General features: G+C 41.3%; 1 long non-coding RNA gene across 1 annotated transcript; it reads right to left on the reverse strand.

Moving 5' to 3' along the window:
* Positions 1-532: 532 nt before the first annotated feature.
* On the reverse strand, positions 533-3563 carry LOC118006087. The gene is made up of 2 exons (XR_004677939.1): positions 2820-3563; positions 533-818 (listed from the first exon to the last, which is right to left on the reverse strand). It is a non-coding gene; the product is annotated as an uncharacterized LOC118006087 (long non-coding RNA).
* Between the last annotated feature and the right edge of the window lie 5203 nt (positions 3564-8766).

Below are 8766 nucleotides of genomic sequence, written 5' to 3' on the forward strand. Positions count from 1 at the left end.
CTTCCCCATCGGAAATGCCCAGGGATTTTAGCTTCTTAGAGGACTACAAAGATTTGGGAACATCTCATTAAATAGTGAAGATAAGGAGCTCACAAATGCATCACAAATTTCCCTTTGTTTGCTGCCACAAAATTATCTCTAAAAGAATTCTTCTTTAGACAACCCCCAAGGGCCAAGGATTAACTTCAGAATGAAGTGTCTACTACAATGGTCCCCATGAGAAAAACTGTAGCCTCCTTAGAGACAAGTCCCTAATTCCTTCCCATTGGAGGACAATGAAAATGACAGTATTGGTTGTCTCAAAAGAGCTAAAACCACAACAATTTTCCCATGTTTGAAATATACTTGGTCTAGCTCAATAATGGCAAAAACAGATGAAGCTAAGGGAATATTCTGGGAGGAGGAAGAATTTTCTTGCCAATATTCATCAATCCTGCTAAGGCTGAAGTGTATCTTCTCTAAGGAAAGGGGAGATTTGGCCCCAGGATGTATGAGTGATCTATTGCTGCATAACAAATTACTCCAAAAGTTGTTGGCTTAAAATTAAAAGTGTTTATTATTTCACAATTTCTGGGAGTCAGGAATCTAGGTGTGGCTTAGCTGAGTCCTTAGTTGGAATTATAGGGCTGCAAAATGTTGGCCAAGGCTGTGGTCTTGTGTGAAGTCTTGTCCATGTGGTGGTTAGCAGAGCTAAGTTCCTTGTAGCTGTTGGACTGAGGGCTTTGGCTCCTTTGCTGGCTATTGACCAGAAGCTACCCTCAGCCCCTTGCCACATGGGCCTCTCCTATACGGCAGCTTGCTTCATCAGAATGTGCAAGCTGAAAAGGCAAAAGAGAGTCCAGCTAGATGAAAGCCAATCTTCTGTAACCTGATCATGAAAGTGACATCCCATGACTTCTGACAGAATCTCATTACCAGCAAATCCCTAAATCCAGCCCACACTCAAGGGGAGATCACATAAGCGTGGGGAATCATTGGGAGCCATCGTTGAAAGTTGCTATCACATAATACTAGTACAATTCCAGATAGAGATGCTTTTTTTTTTTTTTTTTTAAGATTTCATTCATTCATATGACACACACACAGAGAAGCAGGGTCTCCGCTGAGCAGAGAGCCAGACACAAGGCTTAATCCCAGGACCCTGAGATCATGACCTGAGCTGAAGGCAGACACTTAACCAACTGAGTCACCCAGGTGCCCCTATAGATGCTCTTCTTATATTAAATTCCAAGTGCCTGCTTCATCAGCCCATTTATTTTGAAGATGAAAGGAACAAAAGAAATGTAGGCTTTCAGTCCTCACATGTATTTAGACTGATGAGAGCAGGTTATTCGTACAAAGCTTTAAAAACAGGCCTACTCATGGAGTCTCTGCTAAAATAAGTTTTATCAGGCATCCTTCCCCACAATAGCCTGTTTTCTACGTTGGTGAAAATAGGTCAAGGCAAGAAACCTTCCTTACTCAGCAAATGCCAAAGAGAATGTTTTTAGCAGCTGGAGCAGCCTCGCTTGGCTCGCTGCCACTCATTCTGATGCCATGATTCCACAAGGCCTTGAACTCATGAGGCCGTCAGGGGCTCATGACCGAAATTTTATCAGCAACACTTTTAGCAGCCTCCAAGCTTTGGAATCACAAGCCTCCTGCGTGAGTCTTAAACTAGAGGGTGTCTTACAATGCAGCTCATTTCCTGGCCACACATTCAGAAGTTTGTACATTGCAACTGCATCATTTGCCTTTTCTTTTTTCCTTTTTTTTTTTAAAGAGTTTATTTATTTGACAGAGAGAGACACAACGAGAGAGGGAACACAAGCAGGGGGAGTAGGAGAGGGAGAAGCAGGCTTCCTGCCGAGCAGGGAGCCCAATGCGGGGCTCGATCTTAGGACCCTGGGATCATGACCGGAGCCAAAGGCAGACGCTTAATGATTAAACCACCCAGGTGCCCTCATTTGCCTTTTCTGTTTACTTTTCTTGCTCAGGCAGTTTTCTTTACATATGTCATTCATTCTTTCCTTAAAAAATGGAAACACAGGGGCACCTGGGTGGCTCAGTTGGTTAAGCATCTTGACTCCTGGTTTCTGCTCAGGTCATGATTTCGGGATTGTGGGATCGAGCCCTGTGTTGGGGTCCATGCTCGGTGCAGTCTGCTTAAGATTCTCTCTCTCCTTCTCCCTCTGCCCCTCCCCCTACTAGTGTGCATGCGTGCTCTCTCTAAATCTTTAAAAAAATTGAAACAAAAAAAACCAAATAAATTGAAACAAAATATGCATCAAACATAGCTATAGTGGAATTACAAAGCTAATGCAGAGTCAGGAAGTGGAACACTCTTCATTCATGTAAGATGAAAAAGCTCTACAGGCCTGCAATACAACATTGTGCTTATAGTTCACTATAGCATACATTTAAAAAAGTAAGAGGGTAGGGGCGCCTGGGTGGCTCAGTCGTTAAGCATCTGCTCAGGTCATGATCCCAGGGTCCTGGGATGGAGCCCTGCATCGGGCTCCCTGCTCGGCGGGAAGCCTGCTTCTCCCTCTCCCACTCCCCCTGCTTGTGTTCCCTCTCTCACTGTGTCTCTCTCTGTCAAATAAATAAATAAAATCTAAAAAAAAAAAAAAAGTAAGAGCGTAGATCTCATGCTTTTTTTTCTTTGTTTTTTTTACCACATTCAAATACTGGCCATGCCCACCCACCCCCTCATCCCCTCCTGGTCACCCTCTCTGGCAACCACTGGTGACTGTTTTTCCTTATAGTTTTAATTCCCCCCAAACTTCAGTCTATTTTTCTGCTTTAAAAATCAACATAGCAATGGAATCATCACATACACACATGGGCCTTGCTTCTTTGATTTTCCATTATGTTTGCAAGATTCATCCATGTTGTCCCAAGTGGTTGTGGTTAGTTCATCTTCATATTACAATCTATTCATCCTGCCGTGGGTGAACATTTGGCTTGTCTTCAGGGTGGGACCTTCAGAACACAGCTGTTCCGAACCTTCTTCAGCTTATCAGCAAGTTTCCAAGGGATTGGAATCAGTGGGCCAGAGTATGCAGAGCTTCAACTTCACCGGATAAGGCCAAACTGTTTTCTAAAATGACTGAACCAAATGATGAGCAGTATATGAGTGCTCCTGCTATCATTCATTGACCTCCAGATTCCTTCTTCTTGGGTGGTTTTTTTTTGGGTGGTTTTATCCCATGTGCAACATTTGCATTTTCTTTCCACTTTTAAACTTTTTTTTAAATCACTTCCTTTTTTTTTTTTTAAATTGCAATTATATGGCACTCCATACTAGGTCTTCCAGTATCTCATTATTTTGAGTGTGGCAGTGAATGATGTTTGTCAAACACTTCAAAACTAAGCAAAAACACAGCAAAACACAAAATAATGAAGTATTGGAGACTAAAAATTACCCTTAGGGCTATCATGCACCTGTTTGTGGCTGACAGAATTGCAGTGTTCTACTCTGAAGCTTATTTTTGTTCCTAGCTAGTTTATGAGTTAAAATTTGGCAAGCATAATGGTGCATACATGTCATTACACATTTGTCAAAATTCATGGAATAGGGGCACCTGGGTGGCTCAGATGGTTAAGCATCTGCTTTCGGCTCAGGTCATGATCTGAGTCCTGGGATTGAGCCCCACATCGGGCTCCCTGCTCAGCAGGGAGTCTGTGTCTGCTTCTCCCTCTCCCTCTGCCCGCCCACTTGTGCTGGCTCTTTCTCTCTCAAATAAATCTTTAAAAAAACAACTCCTAGAATATACAATACAAAGAGTGACCCCTAATGTAAACTATGGACTTCAGTTAATAATCACGTATCTATATTGGCTCATCAACTGTAACAAATGTACCACACTATGCATATTAATAATGGGGGAAGTGGAGAGGGGAAGTAAGGGAGTATATGGGAACTCTGTACTTTCCACTCAATTTTAATGTAAACCTAAAACTGCTAAAAACAAAAGAATTAACAAAAAAATGCAAGCAGAATAGCTTCTGTAGAATGTTAAGAAATTTCCATTTTCTAGATTTCAGAGTCTAAAGCAGGCAGCCGGAAACTGTCTATGGGACAAATCTAGACTGCTGTCTGTATATGTACAGTCTTCCAACAAAGAATGGTATATATGGGCTATACAATTTATTATATAGTTATGTATAATATATAACAGTAATTTATATAAATATATACAAATAAAATCTTCAAAAAAGAAAAAATCAAAATATATTCTGTGATTCCTGAAATTGGCATGAAGTTCTAATTTTAGTATACATAACATTTTATTGGGACATAGCCACACCCGTTCATTTATATATATATATGTATATATTTTTTTTAAAGATTTTATTTATTTATTTGACAGAGAAAGACACAGCAAGAGAGGGAACACAAACGGGGAGTGGGAGAGGGAGAAGCAGACTCCCTGCCGAGCAGGGAGCCCGATGCGGGACTCGATCCAGGGACTCCAGGATCATGACCTGAGCCGAAGGCAGTCGCTTAACCAACTGAGCCACCCAGGTGCCCCCGTTCATTTATATATTAATTACAGCTGCGTTTTGTGCTACAATGGCAGAGCGGCCAAGATTGGCAATGTTATAGATTGGCCCACAAAACAACATATTGTCGACCGTTTTTTCCCCCAAATATTGAAAAAAACTGTCAACTCTGGAGCTAGAGAAAAATGCAGGTAGTTTTCATGGAGTCTTGGAGATTTGACTTCTAAACTGTGTAAATATGTGATCTTGGGTGAGTCGCTCACCATCTCTAGGCCCTAATTTCAGAATGTAACTCCATGGGCAAGTTCTCATTCAAAGTGGGCATGGATCCAGGTCATAACAAATCAAACACCTCCAGCTCTTCCCAAACTGATCTGGTTTAGAAATTTATCCTTGCTTTTAAGAAAACACGAATACATTTTTAAAGATTTTTAAAAAATTTTAAGTGCTCTCTACACACAATGTAGGGCTTGAACCCACACCCCTGAGATCAAGAGTCGCATGCTCCACCAACTGAGCCATCAAGGCATCCCAGATTTTTTTAATCTGGGAAAATGCTGGCAAGTATGAAAGGAAAATGGTAAATGTATAGGATGTTCATTGTAATACTATTATGATGGAAAAACTAAAAATGAATTAAATGTTCAAAATGGGGGAACAGTTAAATAAATTATGATCTACCGCTACCAGATAACATACTGTATGTCATCTCAGAGTTATCTCCCAATTAGGCAGAACTCATGTGGAATGGCTTCTAAGATATACTAAATGAAAAAAAGCATGCTACGGGCACCTGGGTGGCTCAGTTGGTTAAACGACTGCCTTCGGCTCAGGTCATGATCCTGGAGTCCCGGGATCGAGTCCCACATCGGGCTCCCTGCTCAGCGGGGGGTCTGCTTCCCCCTCTGCCCTCTTCCCTCTCGTGCTGTCTCTCATTCTCTCTCTCAAATAAATAAATAAAATCTTTAAAAAAAAAAAAAGAAAAAAGCATGCTACAAATTAACAAGTACAGAATGCTCCCTTTTGTTTTATACCAATACAACTATTTCTATGGATACATACTGATGCATAGAAAAGTCTAGACAGTGTATAGAGTTGTGGAACTATGTTGTACACCTGAAACTAATGTAACACTGTGTGTCAACTATACTTTAACAACAACAAAAAAAGACGAAGGGACCCCTGGCTGGCTCAATCAGTAGAGCATACAACTCTTGATCTTGTGGTAGTGAGTTACAGCCCCATGTTGGGCACAGAGCTTACTTAAAAAAATAAATAAAATGTTGTCACAAATTAAAAAAAAAAAGTCTAGACCAGTGCTGTTCAATAGAAATATGTTGCAAGCTGTATATGCAATTTTATATTTCTAGTAGCCCACATTAAAAGAGTAAAAAGAGGGACGCGTGGGTGGCTCAGTCGATTGGGCATCTGCCTCATGATCCCAGGGTCCTCAGATGGAGCCCCAAATCGGGCTCCTTGCTCAGCAGGGAGCCTGCTTCTCTCTCTGCCTGCCACTCCCCCTGCTTGTGTTCTCTCTCTTTCTCTGACAAATAAATAAAATCTTTAAATAAATAAGTAAAAAGAGGGCGCCTGGGTGGCTCAGTCGTTAAGCGTCTGCCTTCGGCTCAGGTCATGATCCCAGGGTCCTGGGATTGAGTCCCACGTCGGGCTCCCTGCTCAGCGGGAAGCCTGCTTCTCCCTCTCCCACTCCCCCTGCTTGTGTTCCTGTTCTCGCTGTCTCTCTCTGTCATATAAATAAATAAAATCTTTTAAAAAAATAAATAAATAAAATAAATAAATAAATAAAAACAGGTAAAATTAAATATATTTTATTTAATCCAATATATAAAACATTATTTCAACATGTAGTCAATACAAAAAATAATAAGATATTTTACATGTTTTTTCCTATTAAATCTTTGAAATGTAATATGTATTTTACACTTACAGCACATCTCAATTTGGGCACTCAATAGCCACGTATGGTCCCATCAGACACACAGGTCTAAAACACATAGAAGTGATAACAGTGGTTACTCTGGTGAGGGAGGGGAAGACATAAAGAGGGATACTTTATTTTTTCCTCTATAGTCTTTTGCATTGCTCAGTTAAAATGGTTTCATGTATTATTTTATTTAAAATGAATAATGCATATTTAAAATCATTCAGAATTATAGTATGTACTTCATGTCTCATTCCTTAATTTTTTTTTTTTAAGATTTTATTTATTTATTCATGAGAGACAGAGAGAGAGAGAGGCAGAGGGAGAAGCAGGCTCCCAAGGAGCTGGGAGCCCTATGCGGGACTCGATCCCAGGACCCTGAGATCATGACCTGAGCCGAAGGCAGACGCTTAACCATCTGAGCCACCCAGGCGCCCTCATTCCTTAATATTTTTTTAAATCTCTTCTGGTTTTTAGTATTGCAAACACAGTAATAACAAGAGAAAAAGGGCTTATTATGTGAACCATTAAAAAACAAAACTTTTTTTTTTTTAAAGATTTTATTTATTTATTTGACAGAGAGAGAGATAGTGAGAGAGGGAACACAAGCAAGGGGAATGGGAGAGGGAGAAGCAGGCTTCCTGCGGAGCAGGGAGCCCGATGCGGGGCTTGATCCCAGGACCCTGGGATCATGACCTGAGCCGAAGGCAGATGCTTAATGACTGAGCCACCCAGGCGCCCCAAAAAACAAAACTTTTTATAAAACTGATTCAACCGGATAAACATTTTCTGAGTTTAAGCTGTAAGGAGTTAGGGTCTGCACTATGGAAGACAAAAAGAATGGGACATTATTGTCCTAAAAGATTTTTGGAAACAGCTTTTGGAACTGCCTCTACAGTTTGCATTTTCTTTTCAGGCTGGAATCGACTTCTAGCAACAGCCCAAAGCCCTCCAGTTTGGTCCAGTAAATCAAGCTAGATGTTACAATTTTGTTTAAATGAAGTGTGACTCAAGTAAAATGAAAGATTTTATGTGACTTGCAAACTGTAAGCTCCAAATTACTTCCAAAAACATTATCAGCAACAACAATAAATTAAGTAGATAATGCAAGAAGACAACCATGGAAAGGACATCTTAAAATGGATACATTCTAGTTTCCTTAAAAAGAAAAAAAGTTTTTACTCCATATTCACATAGCCCTGGGTACTTTCCTATTCTTTTTCCACTTCCCATCATCTTCCACAAATTGTTGAGCATGCAAAACAAGGAGCCAAAAGATAGTCACAAATTTCAGGTGATTAGAAGGAAGTTGACTAATAATCCAGTTACAATCACTTCCTTTATTTCTTGCACTTGATTATTCGTTATCTCAGGCTTTGCTAACAGATAAATTTAAGTCTTTCCTTTCCTCAGGACCCATGAGTGATTTATGATTGCCCTTGAAGCATGAGCAAACACCATGACATAGACAAAACTGTTTGACTGCTATGCTAGTGTATTGATATATTTTGGAAGAAGGGGCCATCAGGGAATTTTTTAATTACGTAGACTTTTTAAAGGAATGGAATTTGTGATTTCTAAAAGATGGAACTGAAAGTACTAAAAGTGGGGCCCCTGGGTGGCTCAGTTGGTTGAGCGTGGGACTTCCGATTTCGGCTCGGTGATGATCTCAGGGTTGTGAGATGGAGCCCTGCATGGGGCTCTGAGCTCGGTGGGGCGTCTGCTTGGGATTCTCTCTCTCAATAAATAAAATCTTTAAAAAATAAAAGTTCTAAAAGAGTGAGGATAAGAGCAAAGAGGAAAGAGGTTTTTGCTTCCCCATTTGAAAAGTTTAACAGAATCATTTTATTTTTTTTATTTTAATTTTTTAAAGTAAGCTCTCAGCTCAGTGTGGGGCTCGAACTCACGACCCCGCGGTCAAGAGTCGCGGGGTCTTCCCAGTGAGCCAGTCAGGCGCCCCCAGAATCTTCATTTTATTTTTTATTTTTTTTTAAAGATTTTATTTATTTATTTATTTGAGAGAGAGAATGAGAGAGAGCATGAGAGGGGGGAGGGCCAGAGGGAGAAGCAGACCCCCTGCCGAGCAGGGAGCCCGATGCGGGACTCGATCCCGGGACTCCAGGATCACGACCTGAGCCGAAGGCAGCCGCTTAACCGACTGAGCCACCCAGGCGCCCCAGAATCTTCATTTTAAACTGCAAGCGATCTAAGCCTTAACCCCTTCGTTCTGCGGAGCTGACTTGTCTTCGAGGCTCAAGGCTGAGGGACGGCCGGGGGACAGCTGGAGGGACAGCCCCGCGGGCCGGGCCCAGCACTTGCAGCCTTCGCATCCCCGC

The sequence above is a fragment of the Mirounga leonina genome, unplaced genomic scaffold (genome assembly GCF_011800145.1).
Source record: "Mirounga leonina isolate KUSES-001 unplaced genomic scaffold, KU_Mleo_1.0 Mir_94, whole genome shotgun sequence".
Classification (NCBI taxonomy): Eukaryota; Metazoa; Chordata; class Mammalia; order Carnivora; family Phocidae; genus Mirounga; species Mirounga leonina.